The sequence below is a fragment of the Hipposideros armiger genome, unplaced genomic scaffold, assembly GCF_001890085.2.
Source record: "Hipposideros armiger isolate ML-2016 unplaced genomic scaffold, ASM189008v1 scaffold_178, whole genome shotgun sequence".
NCBI classification, from domain to species: Eukaryota; Metazoa; Chordata; class Mammalia; order Chiroptera; family Hipposideridae; genus Hipposideros; species Hipposideros armiger.
This window is the reverse complement of record NW_017731528.1, coordinates 1,908,392-1,914,235: the sequence shown is the minus strand read 5'-3', so window position 1 is coordinate 1,914,235 and position 5,844 is coordinate 1,908,392. Positions and strand designations below refer to the sequence as shown.

The 5,844-nt window shown below is 42.9% G+C and overlaps 1 protein-coding gene across 4 annotated transcripts in view; it reads right to left on the bottom strand.

The window, feature by feature from the left end:
• Window positions 1-5,844, bottom strand: part of N4BP2L1 (NEDD4 binding protein 2 like 1) — a 32,653-nt gene that overhangs the window by 21,815 nt on the left and 4,994 nt on the right. The window lies entirely within an intron of this gene.

Here is a 5,844-nt window from a genome sequence, read left to right as displayed (position 1 = left end):
CTATCTGAAGTGTACCTGGCGTATAAGACGACCCCCCACTTGGAGGCATATTTTTCAGGACCAAAAAATCGTCTTATACGCCGGCAAATACGGTAATGAAATACTATTCAGCCATGAGAAAGAAGGAATCCTGCCATTTGCAACAACATGGATGGACCTTAATGGCATTGTGCTAAGTGAGATAAGTCAGATAAAGAAAGACAAATACTGTGTGCTCTCACTTATACATGGCATCTTAAAAAATGAACTCATAGAAGCAGAGTAGAATGGTGGTTGCCAGGGCTTGGTGGTGGGGGGAAATGGGGAGATGTTGGTCAAAGGGTACAAATGTTTGTTTACAAATAGATAAGTTCTGGGGATCTAATGTACAGCATGGTGACTGTTGTTATACTGCATTATATAATTGAAAGTTGCTAAGACAGATCTCAAATGCTCTCACCACAGAAAACTAATGGTAATATGTGACACAATGGAGGTATTAGCTAAGCTATTATGGTAAACATTTTGCAATATATAAGTGTAGCAAATCAACACATTGCACACCTTAAACTTACTCAATGTTATATGTCAGTTAGATCTCAATAAAGCTGGGGGTGGGAGGAGACGAGTGAGTGGTACAGCTGGATTAAAACCAGGCTCCTGGCTCCAGAGCTACAGCTGACCCACTATGCTTGAGTGCTCTACAATAAACAAACCACATTTATCTACCCTTTCCTCTAGAGACACTTAGATTGTTTGCAATGTTCCCCATCATGAACGAGTTTCATGAACAGCACTGTGACTTATCTCCTTGTGCGTCTGTGGAACGTTTCCTGAGGGTATATTCGTATGACTCAAGTGGAATAGCTAAGCTATGGAATCCTTTTACATTGGGTTTTGTTTTTTGGTTTTTGTTTTTTGTTTTTTTGAAAGAACAGCAGAGCAGATACTGTTTAAAATTTCTTCCTTTCCTTCAGAAGATTTTGTTCTCTAAGAGATGTTACATGAAGTCAGGGATCTTTGTCTTTTTTGTTCACTAGTCTATTCTAAGCATTCTAGAAGAATGTCAGGTACATGAGAGATACTCAGTAAATATTTGGTGAAGGTTTGAGTGGTTCTTGAATGTTACACTCATTGCCTTAATTATGCAAACGTTTTTTATAGGGCCCCAAGCTATGTGAGGAGAATTTCTATTTACCGTATTTCCCCCATGTATAAGACGCACCCTTTTTTGAAAAATTTGGGGTCTAAAAACTGGGTGCATCTTATACAGTGGTTGTAGATCATTGTCAAGTTATTTAAGAAGTGTGGCATTTCAAATGCCATAGATGGAACTGAGGACGAGGCAATATATGAAGACAGTGATTTGTCATCAGACACAGATGAGGACAAGCTAATGGTTGGGAGTGTTTGACAGTGATGAGGAGTTGTATGAATTTTATGATGAATAAAACTTGAGTTCAGGCTGGCCGAGTGGCGCTAAGATGCTGAACAACAGCTTGACCTGGAGCTGAGTCGCCGGCAACGGCAGGTGGGTTGCCATGGGCTACCGTGTGTAGCCAGCAGCCAGCATGAGCAGCCAGCAGCCAGCGTGAGCGGCCAGCAGCCGCAGTGAGCGGCCGTCCAGAAGCCGGCGACTGATCTGCCTCGCCCAGGAAGAGCGCAATGATGGTGTCAGCTTGGGCCAGTGAAGCAACATCCTCCACAACTAGACTGAAGAACAAAAGGATAGCAACTTGTCTGTTCCCCTTCCCCCAATTCCCCAATAAAAAATCTTAATATATATATATATATATATATATATATACATTTTTTTTTAATTTTGGGCCCCAAAATTAAGGTGTGTCTTATACATGGGAGTGTTTTATAAATGGGGAAATACGGTACTCTCTTTACACATTGAGAATTTTACCCAAACCTCGATTTACCCCCAGCCCCCAAAGGGGACTTCGAGAGCGGATTCTTCTTGGGTCCCAGCATGTCCTCTGGATATTATTAGAATTCCCCTAGAGAACTTTAAAGTGGGGGTAGGAAACAGGTTTCATGACCCAACAGCCTGAGGGGAATGGAGAGAGTCGCGCTGTAAATGGCTTGGGATGGTCTCCCCTGAGGCCTGGTGTGGCCTGACCATGGCGCCTCCAACCACCACACCAAGGCCGAGCCCTGCCCTTGGAGAGAGATGGACCTCACCCATCATCAGCCCCATGGTTACTAAAAAGCCACAGAGGCCAACGGGACTCTGTTGAAGAGTTCCCAGTTGTCCCATGGTTCTCTTGCTCTCCTCCTCATGCCTTGAAGGTAGGCCTGTCACAAGCAGATTCCCAGGCAGCCCTCCTGCCACTGTGTCACAGCACTCTGCCCGGCAGAAAGCCCTTGAGTGTGAACAGCACCCTCCCCCAGAATCTAGCAACGCGACAGCTTCCCAGTGTTTGCGTCCTGCTGGTCACGTCATCCATGCTCAGCACATGAGAAGCAATCGGAAGCACAGCTACTTCCGTTTTAACTTCTCTTTAGCTGTGTTTCCCCAAAATGTCATAATTCAGGCACAGACTGCAGAATGGTGGTGGGACAGGAAAGCTGCCACTCTGGGCTCTTTTTAGACGGATGCTTAAATGGGAAAGCACCTGCATTTTTACCCTGATTTTCAATTCCCTTTTTAGTATAACTATTGGGTGAAGGAGATGGCACATCACACGTTTTCATGTGTAAAACACAGGAATGGTATCCTGTGCACTGAACTGAAAACTTTGGAGAGAGGGGCTCCATGTCTTTTTTTTTTTCTTGTCTATTCTTCACAGCCCATACATTTCTTTTTTTACATTTCTCTTTATGTGAATAATCTCCTTTTTCTTTACTCCAGACCCATGCAGACCTCTGAGCTGCCAAATCTTAGGATGCTTCTAGCATTAACAAATCCATCAACTATTTAGTGATTTCGGCCAACTATATACCAGGCATTCTTTTAGGAGCTGACCAGAACAAAGGTCCTGATCTCATGGAGCTTACATCACACATCTCATGAAGCTTACCTTCTAGTAAAAGAAACGGTTAGTCAACAAATAAGTAAATATATGTCAGGTGTTGCTAATGCAAGGATGAAAAGGAAGACAAAATACAGGGCGAAGACACTGGAGGCACCATTTTAGGTGCCAGAGAAAGCCCCTCTCAGATCCTTAAAAGGTGTGGGGAAAGAACGACGAAATATCCTAGCTATACAATCATACTTCAACAGGATTCTCCAATAACTGTGACAAGTGGACATAGGTGTATTTGTCCATGAACATCCCTGCTGACGGAAGACAGTGTTATCAAATCCCAAGCATCAAAACCAAGTGCATGATTCCCTGATCCTAACATCCTCACCTATGGACTAAAACAACTCCATCTTAGGCTACTGCAAAGGTCCAGTCACCAGCGTATAGAAAGCCAGGCAGACAGTCGACACTCAGTAAATGTGGGCTTGCTTTTCTTTCCCAATTTCTCTCATCCCCTCTGCCAGTCTCTCACCTTGATAAAAACAAAGAGCGTTCCCCCAAGTCACGTACACAATGCAATAAGATGATGCAAAGGAACAATTAAACATTAGACTAGTTTTTCTTTATCATGCCATTTCCTCAATCCCATAGAGTCAAGGTATCTTTAAACAACTTGGAGTGATAATTGATCATTTCTTACTGGGTTCCTCTAGAGCAGGGGTCGGCAAACTTTTGAGATGGATTAGCCACCAGGGGTCAGCAAACAACGGCTCACAAGCCACATGTGGCTCTTTGGGTACGTACATGTGGCTCTGAAGTAAAATTGAAAATGAAAATAAAACTATCATGGTTTCATTTATAAAATTTTTAAAGGATATTATTCACATAGTGATGATTATGTAAAAATACATTTATGGCTCTCAAATAATTTTTAAATTGTTGTGAGGAGCAGGATTGGCTCTTCCAGGGGTAGGCAAACTTTTGAGACAGAACGTACCCAAAGAGCCGCATGTGGTTCGCGAGCTGCAGTTTGCCGACCCCTGGGCTAGAGTCTGAATGAGCCAAGAATGGTGTCATTCTATAGGGGAGAATTTATCAAAATTCCGAGAGGGAAATAAGGCACTATGTTGAGTTATAAATGCCCTGTCGTGTGAGCAGATGAGGAAGAGAATGTACACACCCTTGGGAGCTGGGCGTTGACTACCACATTGATAGAAAAAATCAATTTCCTAGTAATTTCTTTGTATCAGAAGGAACATAGCATCAATACTGACAAATATAAAATGTGGCTTCCTTACCCTGTTGAAATCCAGGTAAACGTAGCTCTTAATGGGGCCTTTGAGTATGTTTTCGTCACACAACCAATCAAAACCAACCTCACCACTCTTTTAACCTGTCATTCCCACTAGCCTCTCTCTTCCTTTGCTGCGAAAGGAAAAGCTATGGACTAGATGTCAGGAGAAGATACTCCTGTGACTTGATCAAGATGTTTAACTTAGAGCTTAGAGTCCTCGACTTGGGCTACATGAGCTGTAAGGGAACTTCTTATACATCTCCTGCAGTTTTCCTATGAAAACATTCTTCCCCTTTCACTGCTTCCTCTATTTCTACTGCTTCTCTAACCCTAAGCCACACCTGCAATATTGCATTTGCAGGGTCTCTTTCCACGATCCAGGACTGTGGTGGTGGCAGCGAGTCTCCTACCCAGGAGTGGTTATAAATACGCACTGCACTGTGTATTCTCTGTTAAACATCTACAACTCTTACAGTCCTCACTCATCCCAGCCTCCAGAGAGAGGAACTGCAAGGACTTTCAGCAGTGGGGATGGAAGACTTAAGACCCACTTTAGGAAAATCATTAAAAATATAAAAAGCTAAATTTCTCCAGGGAGACCTAAGTGACTAAAGATCGCAGATGTCACCTGCCTGATCCTCTATTGTCATATGCACAGATGTGGGATACTGCAAACTTTCTATTTTGACCTTGCTTCCATGTAGAAGAGCCCTGGCCTCATAAGTAAAAGCCCTATGGCCCAGTCCTGCTGGCTAGGAGCACTGCAAACACAGCACGCTTGGGGCCTGATGACTCACTGCCTAGTCTAACTGGTCTCCTCGTCTCACTGCTTCCCATAGTTCACTGTGTCTGTAGAGTACATCTTTGTCCCCATCTCTGTCTTGCCATTACATCACATCAGGAGAACACCCTTTCACTTCCTTGGAAAGCTCTATTGCCAAGAAATAATGAGTAGGTATTTCTCCTGGTGGAAAACTCCATGTTATCCAGAGATATGCATAAGGGAAAAAAGACAGCTGTCAGCAAGCATCCTTTGAGCCTAACCAAACCCGTTACAAACCATTTGTGATGGTGCCAGAAGGAACTAGAACATTACAAAGGATGCAACATGACTCACAGACTTTGCTTTGATTGATAGGTAAAGATTCAAAACACTTCCCAGGAACAGAAGCAAGGTGGCAACTTTTAATTTTTCAAAAAAGGCCATTTTTTAAAAAAGGATTACCCTCTACTATTGCCTTTTCAATTCATTTCATTTCAAAACGACAACTTAGTGGTATAGCCACGCAATGGACTATTACTTAGCCATAAAAAGAAATGAGGTTCTGACACATATTACAACATGGATGAACCCTAAAAACATTAAGTGAAATTAGCCAGACAGAAAAGGACAAATACTGTGTGATTCCACTTCTGTGAGGCACCAGAGCCATCAGATTCACAGGGACAGGAAGTGGATCAGAGGTCACTAAGGCCTGAGAGGAGGAGGGCCTGAGGATCTATTGCTTAATGGGTACAAAGATTGTGTTTGGGGTGATAAAAACATTTTGAAATAGTGATGATGGTTACACAACATCATGTAATTAATGCCACTGA